The 20,098-nt window shown below is 45.3% G+C and overlaps 1 long non-coding RNA gene across 3 annotated transcripts in view; it reads right to left on the reverse strand.

Annotated features, from left to right (window-relative positions):
• Positions 1-571: 571 nt before the first annotated feature.
• The window catches only part of LOC114012539 (uncharacterized), a 57,969-nt gene continuing 38,442 nt past the window's right edge, over positions 572-20,098 (reverse strand). For 2 of the 3 annotated variants that reach the window (XR_003555064.2, XR_003555061.2), the window contains exons 2-3: positions 9,755-9,909; positions 572-3,576 (exon numbers count right to left, since the gene is read on the reverse strand). This is a non-coding gene — a long non-coding RNA (uncharacterized LOC114012539). Of the gene's footprint in view, positions 3,577-9,754; positions 9,910-14,514; positions 14,847-20,098 lie in introns of all 3 variants that reach the window. The other variant, XR_003555063.2, reaches the window with a different exon arrangement.

Here is a 20,098-nt window from a genome sequence, read left to right on the forward strand (position 1 = left end):
GCATTTGTTATTTGTGGAGCAGTGATACAGTGTGATCTGGTCAAATTGTAACTGAATCCATTCTGTTCTGCTGGAATTAATTTCCTTCTGCTGGACATGTGTGGATCCTGATTTTCCCTGGCCACCTTGTGCTGTTTCTGCCAGCCGCACCCTCCAAATCCCACCATGGCTGCCCTCTGGAAGGAGGTGGGCTTGCCCCTCTGTGTCCTTATGTCTGAAAGGAGTTTTCAGGCTGAATTAAAAACACTTGGTGCAAAGACGTATAGTTACACCCTGAAGCTTTTTCCCCTTCAGTTTCTCCTCCTTCCTGCATATGACTTTTTTATTGACTCACTTTAGCCATAGTCTAATCTCTTTTCTTCCTGAAATTATGCAGTATTAGGTACATAAACACTTCTTGGTTTTGCTGGAGTTTTCTGGTTGATGTGAAATTAGAAGATAGGAACCCATCCCCAGAGATCATCCTCTCTCTGGTGAAAGATCTTTCACCCTACATTGGAAAAGCACTTTACAGAACTATTCACTCCCTCTTTAGTATTTCATGTCAGAGAAAATGCCATTGTATCTCTGCTGTGGATTACAAACACATCATTTATTATTATCTGGCACTCAGGAGGCAAGCCTGCCTCCTGGGGTTGGTACCGCTTGTTTTCGTGGTTTGATCTCTCTCTCATTTAAAGAGGGAGGTTTTCAGGGAGAAGCTTTTGCAAAGCAGTCTTGCTACAATGGTCCAGTACAGTGTGTATTTAAATCTTCCCTTTTTATAATATGCTGTGGACTGGGCAGCTGAAATGCAGCCTTGGTTTGGATGAATGCATTCTGCAACCAGATTTCCAGAATCAGGTTTTGATCCCTTCTTATTCAAAAATGCCCATAACCATGAATGGTCTAATTGAAACCGGAGGCGCTTGCTGCAGACTAAGGAACAATTCAATGGGATTAAGGCAATGCCGAATCTGGGCTGTTGTGATTAAATTTTGCAAATATTAACTGAAAAATCTTGGCGCAGATCCTAACCAATAAATATTTGAGCAGTTCCCCAGAAGAGAGTGAGCTGAGCCTTGCCTGAGGTGTAGCAGTGTGGCTGTTTTAACACGTCCTTCCATTGTCTTCACTTGACGGAAGCTAACGATTTTGGCTTATGAAGGGCAAGCTCTTGAGGGATGTTAAGGTTAGAGTTTGGAAAGAGCAATTTCCAAGGAAAAAAGTTTGCAACAGGACAATGAAACCAGACAGAAACCCTGCTGCCTTGAAAAATTGCTCTAGGAGTTAGAACCTTTCCCACAAACCCAGCGAGCTCCTTGGGGCACATCTGCACCATGCGATGAAGCACATTGCAAAGATCCCAGTGCTGGCCACAGAGCTAGTGGGAGGACCAGGAGCAGAAGAGCTGTGTCATTGTGGTCCAGTGACCAAGCCTGTCTTCCCCGCTCAGAGGGCAATATGCCATGATCTCAAAAGGGAGCTCAGCTCCCTTCAGGCATTGTACTGTGCTGAATGTACAGACTAGTCTGGGGGTTGCTCTGGGCTTATTGCAAATGCAGTATAGACGTACTAGCATATTCCCTCTCCCAAAGAATAAGCCTTGAGATGTAAAAGGGAAGAAGTTCCTTTTTTGAGACAACAGGAAAATGCCACTTGTCCCTGAATACCTTGCTAGCAGGGAGTTCACTATACCAGTCCTAGTGGTGTTTATTGGTGGTTTTTGTTGGGTTGGGTTTTTTTTTTTTGGCTACAGCTGCCTATTACATTCCAGGATGAATCTGAGGTGCTGTTATTCATCTATAAAACTGCTGCTTCTCCGGGATATTGCCAGCCTAACCCAGGGCCAAATTTTACAGAGGTGCCACAGCTAGAGTGACTGGGTCATTCGTGCTGAGGATCTCCCAACTGTGAAACTACTCCCCTCTGTCCTTTGGCTTGGAGTAGCCTGTTGAATCAATCTGCATCCACTTGTGAGCATCAGGCTTCAAGAAGGACGTTGACCAACTGGAGAGAGTCCAGCAGGCAGGAATAAGAGTGATCAGAGGGCTAGAAAACATGAGCTATGAGGAAAGAGTGAAAGAGTTGGGTTTGTTTAGAGTAGGGAACTGAAGATGGGTACATGTGATAATACCCTTCAAGTATGTGAAAGACTACTGCAAGAAGGAAGGATAAGCTGTTCTTCATGTCTGCTGGGGACAGGAAAGGAACTAACGGGCTTAAAGTGCAATAAAGGGAATTCAGGTGAGATATTAAGAGGCATTCTCCAGTTGTGGACTTGTGCACCATTGGGATGGTTTGCTGTGTGAAAGTGCCGTTGTGGGAAGGCTTTAGCAGCAGCTAAGTAGCTTTAGCAGCAGATAACTGTCTCAAATCCAGCGTCTTCAGCACAGCTGATCATATCTGGAGGCTGGTGGAAGGGCAAGATGACCTTTAACAGTTTCTTCTAGCTCCATTTTCTACGATGTCTGTTATCGACGCAGAAAATCACAAAGCTGATTGTTAATTCTCTAGTGGGTGTTTTGTGACCAGGCCACTATCTGGTTTGAAAGACTGTTGTCTGATGGGAGAAGGGATTTAGAGAAGATGTCCATCCTGAAATTGTCCAGAAGAAAATCCCAAAGACACCACAGGGACTCCCCTTTAAAGGAATTACAGATGCAAACCAGCAAGTGTGAAGGGCAGGTCTCTCAGCTGATGTAAAGAATAGGGCTCCCTGCTGGACCAGTTGCCCTCGGCAGCATCCTGAACCACCATTCCAGTGGTGGCCAGTATGGTGGCTGTTGCACTGAGGTGCAACTGAGGTCCTTAATGTCCCAGAAGACAGAATCAGACACCTGAGTGCTTATGAGCAGCCAGAAGCAGCTTAAGAGTTTCTTTATGTAACTCAATAAAAGGGATAGAAACAAAAGCAAAACCTGATGCACACAACAATCCCTTCTTCTCCGGTTTCACAGGGAAGCAAGTTACAACACTGTCAAGTCAAAGATTAAATAAAAAGAAAAAGCCAAGGGCACGCTGCCATGCATATATTAGACCTGTGTAAAACAGTGGTGTGCACGCCCTCGCAGATATAAACACTGTGAGGTGAGCAGGGGTTTAAGACCTGACAAAGAAGCTACCTTTTCAGCAGGTTCATTGGGCCTGTGTTTTTAGCCCTCCCTTTTCTGTTATCCTGTTCATTTTTAATGAGGTAGCATTATGCAACCAGCGTTAGCCCGGAGAAGTGCCCCGCTGTGGGTCAGCGGGGAGGAGGGGGCGGCTGGATGGCAGCAGTGGCCTGGGGCTCCCCGGGCTGTGGCCGCCCCTGCTGCTGTTCCCCAGGGAGGTCGGAGCTCGGCTTTGCTGGGGCAAGCTGGGGATGGATGGAAATCCCCCGTGCAGCTAAGCCAGCGCAAGCACCACAGGCTGGTTTAGAATTAAAAGGCCTTTCTGACATCCCCACAGAGAGCAGCTCTGCCCTGTTTGCGAGTTCAGCTCCTTTCTGTTGCTCTTCTGCATCCTTTTGTCCTCATTTGTGACTCTTCTGTAATGTAGCTTTGGGATGTGTGCACCAGCCAAGGGGCAGTGAGCTCCTTTGACCTTCCACTTCATCTGCAACAGACAGGAATAATGATAAATGCTGATGAGGTGCAAGATTTGACAGTCATCTGGGAGTGCAGAGGCATGCAATTTCTAATTTCACCAAAATCTAGAAATGGGTGGTTATTTTTGTTATTCATCTGTGAAATATTGAAGGTCAACAATACATTTGAATTTCTGTAGCTTTCAAAAGTGCTTATTTTCCCATAAATTTGATAATTGCACGGATTTTTAAATCCATATTTTTCCTCTTGAAAAAATAAGAATGTGAAATTCTTAGTTTCAAATTAAACATTGTCGTTCAAGAACAATTTTATTTTTTATTACTGTTTGAAAAACTCATAATGTGGCTGTGGTGATCAAGGGAAATGGCAATTAAAAAATCTAGAATAAATGCCAGACATGAAGGCTATGGGAAAAAAAGGAAAATACTTTCAAAAATACTTCCGGAGGAACAGCTATGCCCTTAATTATTTGGCAAATGTTAGCCAGCTTAATAAAATGATGCACATTCTTGGTTCTGTCATTTCACCTAAAGGTAACTTTCCTCCAAGAAGAAATTTTCCATTGCAGAGGGAGGGATTTGGGGGCTATATACCAGGCCTCTTGAAAATTAAGAAATCTAACATGTGTCGTTTTCAAATGGTGGACATCAATCCTTGTGTGCTTCCCTGTGCACATCTGCAAACATACGGGTCTGCTCCCAAGATGGCAATTCCTGGGGAATTTTTTCTCCCTTCACCCCTCTCCTCAGGTACCTCAAGAGCTTTCCATGCTCGGAGGACCTGCAGTTGGTGCTCTCAGTCAGCAGCCCGACACTCAGGATATGCATGCGGTTTCTGGACATGCACTGAGGGAGGAGAAAGCTTTCCTGCTGGTGAGTCTCATGCTGGCACCAGGTCAGGGCTGGGACAACAACGCCATCAGATGCTTTAGATGTATTTGGTGAGACAGAGAGGTGCGTAGCCTGGGCAGCGGGATTGCAACCTTCATGTGTTGTCCAATTAAAAAAGTCAAATAATTTTGCTGATCACATTCAGTGTTTAGTTTTGCGATTGTGTTTCTGGGGGATCTTTGAGGTGGTGCCAAAGCATTCAGTGATTTTATTATTAGTGGCTATTCCTCCCAGCAAGACACAGACACCTAACTTCTCTGTGATCTCTCACAAATGCAGTTGATGCGACTACAGGTCATGTTGTGTGTGCCCACCTTGTTTCTAGGAGCATGGATCAGCTGGATCCCAGATGGCTGGGAACCGTGCATGCAGCGTGGGGTACAGCTGGTGCACGTGGGGCTCAGGCACTGCATAAGCACCTGGTTGCTCTTCCCACCACTGCCTGGGGCAAAGGTTACTGAGCCCAGCTTCACCCTCTGCTCCGTGCATGCAGGATGTATTCATGCTTTAAAATGCCGCTGAATGAAAGGTGTTTTATGAATATAGGGTATTAAACCTTTGTACAGCACTGTGGCTCGTATGTTTACTTTGGATCCTGAACACCCAGCCCCAGTTACTGGAGCAAATAATCTTTCAGTGCCTGTTGCCGCATGCACTGCAAACTGCTGCTACCCACACAGCTGCCTCATGAATCCGGCTCAGGGTTTCAGCCTCATCACACCGCTTCAGGTGCCAGTTGGAGGGACCTTTTCTTCTCTTATACAACTGCGTTTGGGTAAGGTTCTTTGTCTGGAGAAAATCCAGCAGGGGAATCCCAAGCCTGATCTTTCCCCGACTGCCATTCCTGCCAGCTGCGCACAGACTTCGCTGAGGCAAAACATCTTTTAAGGTTGTTGATTAATTCTGCCCAAATGAAAGTAGCTAAATCTGCAAACCTTGGCGCGAAGCACTGTTAACCCAGGACAGTGACAGGGGAGTGTAGCACTTAATGCAGTACAGAGCAAGCTGTGGGGCTGGTACAAGGGTGAAGCATTCCGGCTGTTCTCATACCCGCTGAGACCAGTCAAACTGGAATACCCCAGTACAGAGCCCTGGCCTTTAGGTAAATGACAGGGCTGCAGTCCTCCAGGAGACCAAGTTGTCATGTGCCTCTGGCAGAGGTCAAGAGAAAGTGAGGCCAGCCCAGGCAGTAATATCAAAGGCACCCAAAATGGAAGGAAACATGATTAAATTGATTAAATGAGTCACGCCTACATGATCCTGTGCTGCAGAGGTAGGCAGAAAAGCCCACCCCTACCACTCTGAGCTGCAGATAGCAGCATCTGGTAAAAGGCTTCTTATAGATACCAAGATGCTGGTAGCTATGCTGTTTCCTGGAGAAAGGGTGGCATTTTTGCTTCACTGAGCGTGACAAAGCAAGAACGGTCAGTATTTGGCCTGTGCCCAAGTGTCAGGGTGTCTTAGAACTGCGATGTGCATGATGACTGCATTTTCATGAAACTCCTGAAATGGAGGAAGAACGAGTAAACCAGCAGGAAAACAGCAGACACAGGCTGAATTTGTGCATATTTCCACAGGCAAGACTTACATCACTAAAGTAGCTGCAGCTTCTTTTAGAGCAGCCACAGAAGGACGGGATAACTGCACTTCTGAAAAAGATAAACAGCCTTAAAGTGGGTTTGACAGTGCTGCTGGAGGGCCTGTGGACCTGCTTATGAGGCTGCAAGAGCTTGATGTGCCGTGATGTCCTCACACTATTCAGGTGGAAGTGGAGGCTGACCACAGCTAAAGACAAGTGTTTCAAGGGCCACCAGACTAGACTCAGTGGCCTCACAAACAGGACACCAACTGCCACTGTTTGGGCTCTGGTTTTTGGCCTGCGTGTGTGACATGGGACAAGTCTTATTGCTCTCATGTGCCCTCTTCCTCATTTAGCCTTTCCTTCCTTGCTCATGCTCGCTGTAACTCTTCAGGCCAGGCACAGGCCATTACGAAGTGTTTGTACAAGGGTCCGTGTGCCCTTTGATGCCTCCAAGTATGCAGTTACCAGTTTAGCTTGCAATTATTTTTAAATCCTTGTAATAACACACAGAGCTGTTTCTTTCCACTCTCTCTTATTAACCAGTAAAAGTACTGAAAGTATTTCTGTTCTCCTCTGAAGATGACTGGGCAACCATTTCCAGCACAGTCACCTTTTCAGCTGCCAGAGGGACAGGGACATCTCCCCAAGGCTGATCCAGGGATTTCATCTCCCTAAAACTGTGGGCATGAACATGAAGGCTGTGTTCACCACCAGCTCTTGTGTCACTTTCCTAAATGTGACATAATCAGGAAAGGCTACCTTCTGGGGAGCAAGACCGATTTAAGGCAGGAGACCACTAGCTCAGCTAACACACCATTTACTAGTATTTGCCAGCTTACATCTGCCTACAAGGCTGGTGGGCAAGGGAAGCCAGGCTGGTGTCTCAAATGGCTTCCCTCAGGCCATGCCTTTGCTTCAGCCAGAAAGGAGACTGCCGCCCCAAAGATCCAACTCCTTCTGGCTAGCTAGCACATGCATGTGCCGTGAGCCAAACAAGCCTGGGTGAAGTCCCCAAGTAAAATAGGCAGCCCAGGACATCTATGGGGACTCCAACCGGCTAGATGACAGCTATCTCAGGTATGTCTAACCATGCTGCTCTTGCATTTCCCGGCTGCAGCCTGCATAGCTGGAGAGCTAATGCAGACGGAGAATCCGGCTCCCTCGCTCCCAAGTGTCCAAGGAATGACCCAGCCATCTGCAGGAATCATTACCGTCCTCCGCAAGAGGGGACAAGGTCAAACCAATTGAATGTTGTCTAAAGAGGATCTTGGGGAGGGAATGTTTTCATTACAACAGTTCATCTTTCTTTTCACAGTTCATCAGAAGCAGGCCTTCTGCATACACACGCAAGACAAATAGGGCTGAGGGGTGATGACGGATACTGTAGGCCCGCGGTGATTGGGATGACCCTCCACTCACACAGCTGATCAAAGGCAAGTAAAACAATCAGCCAGCCATCAGCAACAATGTAATATTAAACTCCCCAAACACCTCATTTAATTGAGTCTTTATGATCAAAATCTCCATACCAGATCTTTTAAGTTATACACTCTTAGACCTTGCTCTAAGATAGCAGGAAAGGACTTCCGGAGGGAAAATGGCTGTAAAAAATTATTAATAAAATAATGCCTCTTCCCTCTACCCCCCAAATCAATTGCTCTCTGTAAGGATACGCTTCTGTCTGATTTGCCCAGGCAGAGCTCAGAAAGCCAGGTGCCTCATGCGCAGCACTTGTCCCTGCCTAGTCTGCTGCAGACAGAAATCAGGGAACAGCAAAGCTGGCGTTTATGATGCCATCTTTATGTTGGGGAGACCCCTATGACGTCTCAGAACCCACCTCTGGGAACCTGCTGCTGGCCGTGCAATCTGAGCCAAAGCTCACTGAAGAAATGTTAGGCCCATGCAGGTGCAGTGCCAGTGCAGGAGGGGAGGAGAGATGGAGGGGACCAGGCATCCACCAGGAACACATCGATGTGGAGGGTGCCTGCACGGTTCAGCTAGGCCCTCAGAGAGTAAGGATTTCTGAGCCAGACTCCAGTCAAGAACGAGATGGGATGTGAAATGCAGATGTCCTGGAGGTGGAGCTGGAATTCACTCTATAGTCAAGGACATCTGACCTGTTGGAGCAGGTCCAGAGGAGGGCCATGAAAATGATCAAAGGGCTGGAACACCTCCCTTATGAAGGCAGGCTGAAAGAGTTGGGGTTGTTCAGCCTGGAGAAGAGAGGGGAGACCTTGTCATGGCCTTTCAATACTTAAAGGAAGGTTGTAAGAAACATGGAGAAAGACAATTTACCAGGACCTGCAGTGACAGGACAAAGGGTAACAGTTTTAAACTGAAAGAAGGTGGATATAGATTGGATAAAAAGAAGCTCTTGAGGGTGAAATTAAAGGTCTCTTCCAACCCAAACCATTCTATGATTCTTTGATGTTCAGAAAATTTCTCCACCCCCTTAAATACCCATCTTTGTATGAGATGCTTCTTCTGGAAGCTTCTCTTTCCATTGATTAGAGGGATCTGAGAAACTGGCATAAACTAGCTGGATAAATGAGCAGAGATGAGACCCATCCTTTAGTGTTGTAGTAATTATTGTAAAGACATCAGACACCATAATGATGACAAATTGATAGACTTCTAATTCCTAGATGAAAACAACATTTTTGTTTTTCCTCTGCTTTCATCATTGGCTTAAGGCAATCTTAATTCTGTGCTAGATCTGAAAGGGGTGACTCAGCCCTACATCATGTGTTCCCACCCATCACCCGTGCACCTTGGTGATCATGCATTTGAGCAGCCAGACAGATCAGGGAATTCAGACAGATGAGGGAAATCTTCCCTTTTTTCCCATTTTGTGCTGGGTGAAGCATTTAGCTGGATCAGCCTGATGTGCTCAGTTTCCCGGATGCATGAACCCTATCTCTGGCACAAGGGAAGGTATGGGAACTCATGGACAGGGGCAAAACCGCTACACATTTTGGCAAAAGCTGGATGTAGATTGGCTCAGGGTGGTCATGAAACCACAACTAACTCACATGTGATCTGGTAACCCGGTGGTGAGAGATTCTCCATCTCATTACTGGTTTCCTGAGTCATGTGAGCAATGGTAATTGCCCTGCTATTCTTTTCCACTTCATTATAGAATCATCATTTAGGTTTGAAAAGAGTTTTAAGGTCATCAAGTCCAACTGTTGACCTAGCACTGCCAAGTCCACCACAATATAAACCAATACATTAACTGCAAAAGGTATTTAAGAAAAAAAAATCTGAAAATTAAGATCACATAAAATGAAACTGCTATGCAACACTAACAGTTTAGAGATAACATATCTTATGAAAGTTTAGCACTTAATTATGGAAAACAAAATAAGAAGCATGAAAATTATAACTGAACAATAGTCCCTTTAATACATTCACAGAAGAGAGTACTAAGAAATCTTTATCAATCCAGGGAAATGATATATGGGTCAACGTTTAAAAAAAACCCAACCAACCACAAGCAAACAGAAACAACAGGAAGCCCAAATCTTATTTTAAACATGACAGTTAAGCAGAGTTAAGCTTGCCATGCGTGAGTTCATCAAGCACCTGAAATTAAACCTGTCAAGGTGCTGCATGGCATTAAGCAGCCAACTTCAGCACTTGTAGTAGCACAGTCACATTTGCCAGTGCAAAGAAGGGAAGAAGGCTGAAGGGGAAGGAGTGAGGATCTTTACCTTGGAAGTTTTGAGACAAAGGAGAACCAGAATTCCTGGAGCAGACTGCAGCTCGTGTAAAGACCTTTTGGACAGGCTAAGGATGTAAGCCTGTCCCTTCTGGTTGTGTACCTTAGCAAATGGGATTGCATCCAGAATTGAAGAGGTTGCTCGCCCTGGAAACAGAATATTTTACTGTCTGAAAACAGTATGTGAATATTTACCCAAATGTCATGCCCTAAATTCTGGCGCCCTTAGAGGATCCAGATACATTTTCCAAGTGTCAGAACTAAAGAAAAATAGAGAGGGGAAGGGAAGGGAAGGGAAGGGAAGGGAAGGGAAGGGAAGGGAAGGGAAGGGAAGGGAAGGGAAGGGAAGGGAAGGGAAGGGAAGGGAAGGGAAGGGGTAGCAATTCAGGAGAACCCCCAAAGAGAAACCCAAAAACCTGTAGTTATGTTTTAATGTGTTAAAATATGTTAGTTAGTTAAATTTTCCAGGGCTGAGTTCCAAATCCCTCGCAGGTTTAGTAAAAGTAACAGTAGTCTAAAGCCTGGATCACCAAAAAGAACCCCACCTTTATCTACTCTACACCTCTATCCACTTTCATAAACCACCCAATGTCTCAGTTGCTTTGACAGGTTTATACAGTCAGGTCACTCCTAAAACTAGTTTATTTAGACACCGTGCAGCACTATTTTTGTATTTTCCAGCTTCCCTGAATTGCTAAGTTAAGCACAGATCTGCTGCCTTGGGCAGTACACGCGCTAGGCATAGACCTTTGCTAGCAGATGAGCTGTACCTGGGGGTTTTTTAACGTGCATGTTACTATAGCAGCCAAGTCATGCACAGCCACCAAAGGCAGAATTGTTTATAGCCAGAATAGGACTCACCAATGAGACACTGCAAAGCTTGAGGTTGCAATTACATATGATGATCCATGAACTAAACTCCTGGTGGTATGAATGGAAGAGCTTTCTTTCATGAGCGTTTGGTGAGGATCTGTTGCCATGTAGTTGAGGCTGGATTTGGTGACTACCCTGGCTGTGTTCCCTGCCTTTACACTGAGCAACCAGTGTCGGCCCAGAGCAAAGCAACATTGGGAGGAGGAGCTGAAGTCTAAAAGAAAAGAGCCCTCTAAAGCTTATCATTAGGTCTTCCTCAGGGATTTGGGTTTCAAGCAGACTGTCTGAGGGTTGGGTAAGTAAGACTAAAGAAACCCTGGACTGTGCATGCAAAAACAACACAATGGAAGCTTAAAGGCAGACAGCATGATGGAGGGGACAAATCATCCTCCACCAGCTTCTGGAGTAGTACAGTCTTTCCTGTGAATAGCCCATTGCTGAGGAAATGAGCTGTCCTAGAGGATTCGGTAACAGTGAACTGGGGTCTCCCCCTTGCCAAGTAGACACAGACATAAGGGGCAGCCAAGACAGCATTTCTGGCTCAGTGGCTAGAACGTGGCGGATGGTGGGGAGTCATCGCCTGAGGTATAAGCTCTGCTCCAGGGAGGAGTTCATTATTTTCGCAAATTTGAGCCACATCAGCAGGAGTCCTAGACAGCCACTCACCTCCGGGGTGAGTACGTGAGGGTGTGAGGCCAGATCTGGGAGGTGGCTAAGATGTTGGCTTAAGACAGCACTCACTCATCACTGTGCTGTACTTTCAGTTGACGTAAAGCTTTCTGATGACTACATTATATGTTATATATATATTATACATGCATTATATATATATATTTATAACTGTTTTAACAACAAAACAAAGAAGCCAAAGTAGACACTTGTTTATAAGGAAACAAAAACGTTTGGAGATTATTTTTTTCTTTCATTTGGCTTCTGAACCACTAACTTCTGCAGTATTAAAGGCAGTGAACTAAGTCTGCTGTGGTAGTAAGTCATCCCCCTCTCTCTTCCAGTTGCATGCGTTCAGGAAAGGCAGCAAAGACTCTGACCTCGTAGTTCTGCGGAAACCAAAGCTGATGTTCTCCAGAATGACTACTGAACACGTTGCCTCAGACTTGGCTTGGTTTTATCAGAGATGTTTGGGCTGTCTCCTACTTCCTGAAAAATCCCACTCAGAGAAGCTAGGTACCCGCAAGCCACATTTTGGCACAAAAAGAATGAATGATGAGTCATGGTTCTGGTAAAGGGAAAGACGTCTCCTCTCCATGGACAGGGATAAACGGGGATACTAGCAGCAAGGCGTGTGTCCAGCTACCTGCCTTCTCCTGATTGCTAAGGTACAGTCTGCAATAGGATCATGCATAGGCTCAGCTCTCTGGGCAGCTTGTGCCAGTGCTCCATCACTCTCAAGGTAAAGAAGTTCTTCCTCATATTCAGAAGGAACTTCTGTCTCAGTTTGTGCCCATTGCCCCTTGTCCTGCCACTGGGCACTACTAGAGAGTACTGAAAAGGAGTTCATACACTTTCCTCCACAGCATCAGGCACCACCCATGTCCCTTCCCTCCACTCCTTCCTCCTGGCCTCTTGACCTCTTGCACTGTCTTTCAGGATTTTTGCTTGCTGCCAGTTTTCACCCTGCCAGGAGAGGCAGGCTGTTCACCCTGTTGCATGCCCTTTCCCAACCGGCAGCTGGTTCCAGCTCTCTTCTTTCCATACCGGTTGTTGTCAGTCATCCCTTGCTATCACTTGCAGTGAAACTTTCTGGCTCTCTTGACTTGGTGTTGCTGTTCCTTTCTCCCCACCCTTAGCCATCCCCACCTTCCTTGCTGCCTTTTCCTTCTCTCTTTCTCCCTCTCCCCGAGCGTAGGGTGTAGAGGCCTGGCCAGGGTAATTGCAGGAGCCAGGTGGCTTCTAGCCCTGGTGAGCCTGCAGACTTGGGGCTGGAGCTGCTTGAGCTGAGCCCATGCACACCTGCAGAGGCACCTCCACCTGGCAGCACTCGCTGCCTGTGGGAAGGAGGGGGAGGTCTCCCTACCCACCTCGGGGTCCTCTTCCTGCACCCCAAGGGAGACGAGCATGACACTGAGTGTCTCCCCAGCCCCCTGGTCCAACAACAAGACCTCACAGGGCCCTTCTGCCTGCCTGCAGTGCCATGCTGAGGTTTGGTCTACAGCACTGGTATCGGTTCCCTCATTACTACTTGCTGAAGTTGGGTTGGGAAAGTTGTCCCTATTTACCTCAAAACACTGAGTTACAGAGATATGAAGATTTTTGCATGCCAGTCTCTACTTTTTCATTGGTGCATGATAAGATGAACAGGGAAAATATTCCTTATTACCTCCTTCAGATCAAACATAAAAGCCCCCCCTTTGCCTACAGGATGCTGGATAAAGATGAGAGCTACTGCCTAGTGTGCTGGCCAAAATGGTCTCATTTTTTACACATTCTCCCCAAACTGCTGCCTTTTATTTATGTTTGGATTTTAATTTGCCTGGGGCTGAGACCATCCATCAATTCTGTTTATATGGCACCAAGCACAAGGATCTTACTGAGTTAGTAGGGTCCTTAGGAACTGCCCAGGTACCATTGATGCTGACTTCACTGGCTGGTTTTATCAGAGTATATCAGTAAGCCAGGGCTGGAAGAGGAGGGACAGAACAGCCCATCACCCAGTCCTCCAAGCTGGGCCATTTTTCCTGTCCCTTCTCCCTGCTGCTATGGAAGGCATAATGTTATCTGCTGCAAGATGAAGGAAGTTTACACAGCCTAATTCTGCTGGTGCATATGCTGTGCAGGACTGAAAGTAGACGCCCTCTCAGGACTTGCTGTTCCCATTTCAGAGTAGGAGACACAATATCAAATACTAAGCAAAGAAAATAGACTCAGCCAGCGCATCTCAATGCAGACAACAGAATTCAAGCCACAGAGCTTGGTGCCTCCCACTAGGTATCTCCTAACCTGCTCTCATCTTGTCCTCTTTCATTTTTCTTTCTCTTTAATCTTTCTCTTATCATAGGCAGGAAAATATACCAAAGCAGAAGATGGACTCCTTCCAACTCTTGTCCCTGTCTGCTTTCATTCTGTGTTTTTTTCCTCCTCTCTCCCATTGAGATCATTTACCCATAGCCAAAACATGCAGTAGGTCCACATGGAAGCCCATTACAGATCGTGGCTCACCATGCACATTGTGATAGTCCTGGAAGAGTGTGGTGACATACACCGAGAGGTGAAGAGTTTATAATGGCCTGATCCAAAGCCCTGTAAGGTAAATGGCATCCTTTCCATTGGCTTCAAGGGGCTTCAGATCATGCTGTAAATAGTCCAGCAAGATACTGTACATGGATATGACAACTATTTATAGAACTTATGATAGATAAGATGCGTACTCACCATCTAAATCTAGCCACTGTGTCATCTGGGGAGAGACAGGACTGATGCTTAGTGGAATGAGATATATCAGTGACGATGAGGGACCATTGACTGACATGTCACCTGCTTCCCCAAAGCAGAAGCACCTGAGATCCTTCCCCATCTACTGCAAGTGCCCTTTGTAACTTGATAGCTTTGTTCTAAAGGAAAGTTGTCAAATATAGCAAAGTGATAACCTCATATTTATTATGTTCTTCTGCAGCAAACATCCCTAGAGCCTCTCATGGTGACCCCAGCCCTCTCAGAGGCCTGTAGTCTTGTATCTTCCTTTGACAGGATCTCTCTAACTGTGGCAAATGACCCCACAATCATTGAAAACCCATGCTTGGTTGTGTCAGTGCAAGTTAGTGTGGATGACCTTGGTAGCCAGGATTACGTGTGTCATATAGGTATGATTGCTATCATCAGTACCCAAGGTTACCAGATCTGACAACAGCAGAGTAGAGTTACCTGCATGTCACAGCCTATTCATATTCATATTCACATCTGTGAGTGCGCTCCTCACTGGCATTCATAAACATGTTTCTCCCTCTGAGCGGAACACAGTGTGCAGATGCTATCGTGCAAATGAATTTTTTCAGACAAAGATGTTCTAACTTTTGATGTTGGAGGAGGGTGGTGTTTCATGTTATAGAGGGATTGCCAGGAGTGATCTGGTGCTTTAGAAATCTTCACATCAAAGTGCAGGTGGGAGCAGGTTGTCCATACTGTTGTCATTATGGTGGTTAATTGTTATGGTGGTGCCTCATGATAAATCAAGAATAGCCCCATTGTCTTCAGCACTGTATAAACACAGAGAGAGAGACTCAAAAAGTTTACAGTTCAAACCAAAAAAAAAAAAAAAAAGGCCTTGGATTGGTTGAAATGCTAGAGGTTTTAGCACAAAAACCTTGGAAGTGATACAGATAGCACTTGTGAATGGGTGGAGAGACCTACAGTAAAATCGTCAATGGATCACAAATCTACAGTCCTGTTTATTGTGAGGGTGAAGACTACAGGGGAAGGAAAGGGGAGTGAAAGAGAGGAGGTGGCCTATTTGACTGTGAATAGTTGGTGATGGTTTTACTCTCTCAAAAATTACACTGGTAGACATTCACTTTGGTTACGATCAGCACAGATTTTAAAGTCTATTTCCACATGCAAAATCTAGAGCCTTACTTAGTAAAATGCCAGGCAGTAAGAAGAGAGGTTAATCTAGCTTGTCTGAGACTTAGCATTGATCCCAAGATGCAGGAATGACATGGACGTTATACTAGGATTTGAGGAAAGGCACATGCAATTCCTCAGCCCCTGGCACAGAACAAGCAACAACTGTGGGGTGTAGAGGAGCTCTCCTTTCTTTGAAATCCCAGCTGGAATTTACAAGACTCAGCCAGTGCTTAAATGGATCTTCCATCCTATCCATCTGCCCGGCAGGCAGGCGGTGCTGACTATTGTTGCTCAGGTCCTGGGTAGCAAGTCCCAGGTATCAATACCCAGAGGTCCATGTCAGTGTCAGTCCTCTTGACTGATGACTGCATCTTATCTCATTTCTTATTTCTAATAAGAAATTAAAACATCTTAATTTCAGGGATCTGCTCGTATCCGTTAGTATTCATGAAAATACTGGAGGGCATACTTATTGCTAATCTTCAGTAAGACTCCTATGCAAGTGCTCTGCTAAACAGAAATTTCTGGTCCCTGGACAATACAGAGAGCCATGGTGGGGACCATAGAAAAAGAGGGTGTACAGACATCAGCTATCCCTCACTGATGGTAGCACTGGCCTACATGCATTTGGGGTTCTTCCATCCTGAAGAATGCAGTCACTCCTGTCTGCATATGAACTGTCATGGACTGATAGGGTAGACATGTTTGTTCGTCATACCCTTGAGCTTTTGAGGCTTTCTAGTCATTCTGTGCTTCTATTTTTCTGTTGACTTAGTTATATAAACTTCCTCTATATAGAAGAGTAAGTATGTCTTTTGTGCTGTAGCCCTGAGATCCTCTGCAAGGCATTCTGCACTGACTGCAAATGATCTCAGACACCATGACCCTGTAGCAACCACCCAACTGCAGTTGTCTGAAGAGGTCTCAGGCCTTGAGAACAGCCACATGAATTGCAACCTCAACTGGTCATTGTTTCTGAAAGTTTAGACTGGCAAAGTTTATACCGAAACTTTTACTTAAAACTTTTTTAGGGTTTTTTGGGGGGACCCTGAAGAAAAGCTACTTTGATTGCAAAGCAAATTTTTCTGGGGTTGCATTGCAATTTTCAGTGCCTAGCTCCTAAAAAAATGTAATTGCATTTGGCTTTCAACAACTGGAAACCAAAAAAATATTTTTGTTTGACATAATCCTCCGAAGTCTGACATGGATTTCTTCTGGAAATGTTAGGTCTGCCCACAAAAATGTGCCAGTTTTGGTGTCTTCTGTTGTTATTTAATTAGAATTCTGGACTAACTTTGCTCACTTGTTTTTTTATGATCCTTCCTCTGGCTGATTTTTTTTTTCTGCAGTTAAAATGCACACATCCAGTAAAGTTCCAAACTCTTCTGCAGTGACTGACCATGTAGCAGAAGCAAATGTGCTCCTCTCCACGTATGGGACATGGGATCCCTTCTCCTCCTGTCACCTGTGCAGAAGCAGTTGCTGTGCCTCTCATTTCTTCCAGTTATTCATGGTTTCAAAAGCTTCTGTAATGAATGCTCATGTTCCACATGCCTCTACAAGGGTGAGTGTTTTCTTGATGGGTTTCCATGTGTCTTTTTTACTGTGAGACCAACAGCATTAATCTATTTGAGTAGCTTGTTACAAAAATATCATAAGCCACTAGTGCATCTGGTTTAGATATTGACTTAACACCAAGCTGGAAAATGACAGCATATGATTTGTACCTCCCAGACACATAATATTGGTGACAGGTATTTGTATTTGGTTACACTCTTTTTATTGATTAATTTTCTGTTGGTCAATTAGAAATTGTCCAGTAACCTAAGCATGTTTGAAATACTAAGCCAGCGTGGGATTTCCATCAGTGTCATTCCCTAGGAGGTTGTAAGAATTCAGGTTACCGTGTCCTGAGGTTGGAGCACTTTCAAAACCAAGCAAAACCAAGCCAGTTCAATTCTGAACTTCTGGAGTTGTTTCCCAGCCTGTGTCTCACACCTTCCTTGATTGTAGATAAATTCTTCTGTCTTATCTGCTTTCTAGAAACTTTCCCCGACATGAAAAGCCATGGAGTGTTAGTGAACACTGATTTATGGTGCATTAGCACATGCAGCATATGTTTCTCTAACTCTGGAGAAAGTTTGGCTCTGCAGAGCTTGGAAAAGGTCTTTAAAAGCCCAAGGCAGAGAGTTGTACATATCAGCATGTGCTCTCTGTGGGTGAAATTCAGCTCTCTGTAGTGAGATACTGCAATGCTGAGGTAGTTGTTAAATTCTGTTCAAACTCCAAGATGTGTTTCATCCTTTAGCCCTTATTGATATATTAGAGAGCAGATCTGAAGTCATGTACCTTGGCATTGGTTTGGTATTGGGACTAAATCAACATCAGCTTTGATTGCTCCATATCACTCTGTATATTACCCTGCTCTGAATGCTATGCCAGGGGATTAATCACCGACAACAAAGAATTAACTACATGTCAAACTTATAAAAGGAGGAGTTTTAAGAATCCATCTCTTTATCCACCTTTGTGAAAACAAAGCAATGGCAGACATACAAATAATCAGAACACCCAAGGGGGGAGGAGAGGTGGAGAACAAGCTTCCAGTGAGACAACACGCCAAAAAGGTTACCTTAAAAGCTTCTTGATGATGGAGCTTACTGTGTTTACGAAGGATGTGACAGGACGCGCTCGCATGTAATAGCAGGGGATTGGAACTGTCAGCCAGGGACAGCCCTTACGGCCCTTTTCCTATCACGAGCTGACTGAGGCATTGCAATTAAACTCAGCACAACAGCTGTAAATAGGGTGAGCTGTAAAAATACAGTCAGGTGCAACTCTATCAATGAAACAATAACAGCAGCCAGCGTAGTGTGAAGAAAGCAGGGAGCAGAATAGACAATTGCTGCACAATAAGAGAAAGGAAGCCAGCAGGCCAGTTTCTGGACACAGAACAGTATCTTGTGATGTATTGTGTTGGGAAATCAATCGTTCCATGAAGATTAATTCTTGTCAAAGAAAAAGAAAAAGATCATTTTGAGTTCAAATGTCTGTTGTCTCAGCTAGGTTTGCAGTGCCTTTCCAAGAGCTGAAATGATCGCAGCTGAAAGGGCTGCGTACAAGATCAAATAAAAGATAAAAAGACAGATTTGTCTCCAGTGAAAGGTCAGTGAAATTTGTCACACAATTAAAACTACTTTATTTCTTTAGAAATCCATTGAAACCAGCCTCTCTAATTCTGTGTTATTTCCAGCCTGCTCACCCTTTCCTCTCCTCTTTATACTACTAGAATGACTCTTCTGCCTTCCAGACTGATCTTCGCTGAAGTTTATATTCATCTAATTAAATACTGCATCATGCAGCTTTAGCACTAAAAAAAAATCAGCCCATCTGCTTTTTTCCCTCTCAATGAGAAGTGTCCTCAGGGAAGATCACACGTCTATGTCGTGACGGGTGGGGGTAGGCAGTAAATCCCGTCCATGATGAAAGTCATGTTCTGTATTTTCTCTTTTTAGTCTTAATAATAGCTGTACACACATTTCCCTTTTGTTACGCTTCCATCTTGAGAACTCTCCAGACCTTAGAAACACCAGGGTCAGGGCTGAAGCTGTTCTGGAGTTTGACTGATGGCAAATTTATGAGGATGGAACTTGCTACCTGACTGGTGACCAGCTCGTCACTGCCACTGAGGACATGATGTGTTGCCTTTTCCTTTGGTCCTTTTCCACCATTTGCCTTTCCCTCTTGCAGCCTCAATGCAAATGAAGCCAATAGAGGGGCTGGACTCTGGCCGCCTCCCGGTTTGTGAGCCTCATCTGCTGCTGTGTCAATGACACCCGATGCTGGAAGCTGTGGCTGCTGTCTTCTACTAGCACCTTGACTCTGCACCATGGGTGTCGAAGCACAGGCTTTGCCTGGAATAGCTCAGCAGAATGTGGAGTGGCATGAAATGGGCTCCTGAGGCCCCCACCGCTGGCAGACCTGGTCCATCAGTCAGCAGGAAGAGCTGAGGGCAGGATGGGCACAGGTAGGCGGAGAGCTCCAGCTCGAGCCAGGCTGGAGGAAAGCCTGCTCACCTCCCCAGTGGTGGCAGGGGTAACAGGGAGCAGAGTTCACAAATGTCCCTTTAAATAGTCAGTTGAGTACCTACCTGATTCTGCAGAACCACCTCCAGTGTGGCTGGTCCATGACAGACCACAAGCATCTAATACTTCTTGAGACCTTCTATGGCAACAGAAAGAGCAGAGTTGTTTTCTGCTTCCTGGTGAAATAACGCAGAGTTTGGGTGATGCAGATACAATACCCCTCATGTGCATAGAAGCATGAGGGAGAGGGGGGCTAGACGAGCTACCAAGAGACCTGGTGAGTGAGAATGAAATGCCAGGTAAGGGGGACAAACCCAGAGCAGAGAACCAGATCTGAGGACAGAGTGCTACCTTCCACTTAATGAGGGGTATCTCTGATTTTTATGATCAACACTCACCGATTAAGCAGAGGAATTCACCTGCCAAGGGGTTCAGAGAACAATGTCTCCTCCTCAAGAACCTACAATGAAAGGAAGGTCTTGCATGTAGAGATGACCTGTCCATCAGGCTGACTAGATTTCTGACTGGACCAGAGAGAAGGTGCTTTTTGTTCTCTCTGATTTGTCCTCTGCTAACATCTGCTTCAGGTTCTTGTTAAAACAAGACCAGCCTCTTGAAGTGCAGCACACGCTTTGTCCTGTTTAGTTTTGCAATGTTTTGTTTGGCTGTTAGCAACTTGTTCAGCAGAAGAAACAATACTTCCTTAGTCCATGCTCTAAGAAATCCTCTCCTGTAACAGCAAGGAGCTAACAAAGCCCACCCCACCCACCAGACACCAATAGGAAGAAAATAGCCAAACA

This window comes from Falco peregrinus, chromosome 11 (assembly GCF_023634155.1).
Source record: "Falco peregrinus isolate bFalPer1 chromosome 11, bFalPer1.pri, whole genome shotgun sequence".
Taxonomy (NCBI): Eukaryota; Metazoa; Chordata; class Aves; order Falconiformes; family Falconidae; genus Falco; species Falco peregrinus.